The sequence below is a fragment of the Orycteropus afer genome, unplaced genomic scaffold (genome assembly GCF_000298275.1).
Source record: "Orycteropus afer afer isolate SDZICR_OR568_19922 unplaced genomic scaffold, OryAfe1.0 scaffold00707, whole genome shotgun sequence".
Lineage (NCBI taxonomy): Eukaryota > Metazoa > Chordata > Mammalia > Tubulidentata > Orycteropodidae > Orycteropus > Orycteropus afer.
This window is the reverse complement of record NW_006922294.1, coordinates 130,665-134,477: the sequence shown is the minus strand read 5'-3', so window position 1 is coordinate 134,477 and position 3,813 is coordinate 130,665.

Below are 3,813 nucleotides of genomic sequence, written 5' to 3'. Positions count from 1 at the left end.
AGAAATGCAAGCTGGATTCAGAAGAGGACGTGGAACAAGGGATATCACTGCTGATGTCAGAGGGATCTTGACTCAAAGGAAATAATATGAGAAAGATGTTTACATGAGTTTTATTGACTGCAAAAGCATTCAATTTTGTGGACCATAACAAATTATGGATAACATTGACAAGAATGGGAATTCCAGAACACTTAATTGTGCTCATGAGGAAACTGCACATATCAGGTGGCTGTTCTTAGAACAGAACAAGGAGATATTCCACAGTTTGAAATCAGGAAGGGAATCCATCAAGGTTGTATCCTTTCACCATACTTGTTCCATCTGTATGCTGAGCAAATAATCTGAGAAGCTGGACTATATGAAAAAGAACATGACATCAGGATTGGAAGAAGAGTCATTAACAACCTACGATACACAGATGACACAACTTTGCTTGCTGAAAGTGAGGATGACTTGAACCTCTTACTGATGAAGATTAAAGACTACAGTCTGCAATATAGATTACATCTCAATATAAAGAAAACAAAAATCCTCACAACTGGACTAATAAGCAGCATCGTGATAAATGGAGAAAAGATTGAAGTTGTCAAAGACTTCATACTACTTGTTTCTACAATCAGCAGCAATGGAAGCAGCAGTCAAGACATCAGATGATGTATTGCATTGGGAAAATCTGCTGCAAACGACCTCTTTCGAGTGCTGAAGAGCAGAGATGTCTCCTTAAAGACTAAAGTGTGCCTAATCCAAGCCATGATATTTTCAATCACCTCATATGCATGTGAGAGCTGGACAATGAGTAAGAAAGACCAAAGAAGACTTGATGCTTTTAAGTTGTGGTGATGGTGAAGAATACTGAGAGTACTAAAGATTGCTAAAAGAACTAACAGATCTGTCCTGGAAGAAGTGCAGCTGGAATGTTCCTTGGAAGTGAGATTGGCCACACTTTGTCTCACCTTCTTTGGTCATGTTGTCAGAAGGGACCATTCTCTGGAGAAAGATGTCATGCTTGGTAAAGTGGAGAATCAACAAAAATGGAGAAGACCCTCAGCAAGATGGATTGACACACTGGATGCAACGATGGGCTCAGGTATAGCAAGGATAGTGAGGCTTGCACAAGTCCAGGCAGTGTTTCATTCTGTTGTACATATGTTCGCTATAAGTCAGAGACAACTTGACAGCACCTAACAACAACAGCAATAACAACCAAAGGCATGATATTTTCAATAGCCTCATATATAAGTGAAACCTGGATAATGAATAAGGAAGACTGAAGAAGAGTTGATGCTTCTGAGTTGTGGTGTTATCAAAAAAAAATACTGAAAGTACCATTGTCGTAGTTCAGTTTGTGTGTCACATGGCTGGGGCTGGTGGAGTGGCTGGGCAGCTGGATGTAGTATTCCCCATGATGAGACTGGTAATCAACTCCATGGTGGAATCTACTGTGAGCAGCTGAGTAGCTGCCTTAGGGAATGTGGTCTGCTTCCTGTATCTAAGCAGAAGCCTTAGGGAATGGTTTCTAGCTTATGGCATGCTTGGACCCTGCATGTAGCTATATTGTTGTTCAGCAGCCTGCCATGCTCTGCCAACCTTGGAACTTACAATGGACTTGAGTTAATGGCCTGCCGTGTGATTTGGTACCATCGGGACTGTGCCTTTTTACTTGTAAACCTTGGGCTTGGCAACCTCAGCAGCTAGCAGCTGTCTGAAGAAAAGCCTCTAGCTCCAGTGGTCTGAGAGCTGGAGGCAGAGCTGAAGCCCAAGGCTGAGGGACTTTCACCCAGCCACTAGAGCCTGGCACTTTGAACTTGGACTTAAAGCCTCCAAACTGTGAGAGAATAAACTCCTGTTTGTTAAGGCCATCTTATTTGTGGTATATTCCTGTCAGAGCTGCACCAGGGTACTAGAACAACCATGGACTGCCAGAAGAACAAACAAATCTGTCCTGGAAGAGATGCAGCCAAAATGCTCCTTGGAAGTAAGAATGGCCAGACTTCATCTCACCTAGTTCAGTCATGTTGTCAGAGGGACCGTTCCCTGGAGAAGGATATCATGCTTGGTAAAGTGGATGGTCAGCAAAAAGGAGAAGACCCTTAACAAGACGGATTGATACAGTGGCTGCAATGTTGGGCTCGGGTATAGCAAGGATTGTAAGGATGGCACAGGACTGAGCAGTGTTTTATTCTGTTGTACATTTCTTCTCTATGAGTCAGAACTCAGTGGCACCTAACAACAACAACAGCTCTGCAGTGAGCCTAATTGAGCTTTTGTGAATTCACTGGAATCATCTACTGGCACTGAATACCACTCAAAGTTTCATATTTTTTGTACTGATGTCGATAGAATGTCTGGAGTACAGACAGCCAAAGTAATATAAATATTAAACTTACAAACACAAATGGAAGAGAAAGAGAAAACTCTTTCATTCCCTACCTGATAGAAAACAAAGTAAAAATGCCATGGCACAAATGGGGAGGATAATCACCAACATCAGTCTGAGACAGATTCCTATGAGGTGGAGCTCAGACATACCTCCACTCTCCAATCTTTTTATCAATTCTGACATCAGCTATCCCTCCCATATCACTCTCGACTTCTCTGCTGGGTATAATTCACTGTAACAGTAACACTGAATTCATAAACCATACTCATGATTTTGAGGTTTATAAGCAAAGTAACAGGTTACAACTCAGGATCAGGATCAATTTGGAAGTAACAGGAACAGAGGATACCGTTCTTGATCAGAACAGCTTCTTCTCAGCTGTACCCACAGGCAGGCCTCTGTGACCAGGCCCTGCTCACACCTGGGCTCTGGCCTGACTCAAGCAAGTGTTACAATTCTTTCTTTAGCTCCACCAGTAAGTTCCCAGAAGTATCCCACTCTGCCAGGAAGACTCCTGCCTGAACGAACTCAGCTCTATCACTCTGTGGGTTGAGAATCCCATTGTAGCTCACTGAGCCATCTCATGACAGTCTTCACATTCTTCTGCTCTTACTTCTCTCCCATTAGACACTGCTATGCTTGCCATTGCTTCTCACTCTCTCATCTGTCTCCTGTGTTATAATTCTCTCTGTCTCCTGGGTCTAACAGTTCTCAGCACAGGGACCCTAGTCCAAAGGACATGCTCTGCTCCAGGTTCATCTTCTTAATGTTAGTGAGATTCCCCAACCAACTTCTGGAACTGGCCTCCTTTAAGCCTAGTGGGATGGCAAAACTGACCAATCCCCTACAATGTTCCATGCACCTTATTTGTATTAGCAAAACTGTCCAAACCTCTTGCAAGGGGGTGGGGGGAAGACACAAGCACCTTATTTACAGTCTCATGTGATCATTTTGTGAGAATTACAAGACCATGGCTAGAAGGGCCATATGAAACCTATTCACTGTACTGCAACAACTTAAAACTTGACATGATATATAAACCATACTTCATGTGTTACAAAGAATACCAAAGTTGTAAATATTTATTTGATTCTCTGCTCAGTATACTATTTAGCCAATAACTGTTCTAAGTTACTAGTAAGCTCTTCTTCACCCCTTTCTTTATTCCTGGCTTTTATTTGTTTAGCTTTTCCTTTGTAGTTTGCTTTTATTTCTAGCCTCTGTTCTTTATTATATGAAAATGCTTTCAGAAAAATTAATAAGATTAAAATGTAAGATTACTGCGTCATTTTTACTCTTATGTTGTTGTTGTTAAGTGCCTCGAGTCGTTTCTGACTCATAGCGACCCCATGCACAGCAGAACGAAACACTGCCCGATCCCGCGCCAGACCCACAATACCTGCTATACTTGAGCCCATCATTGCAGCCACCAT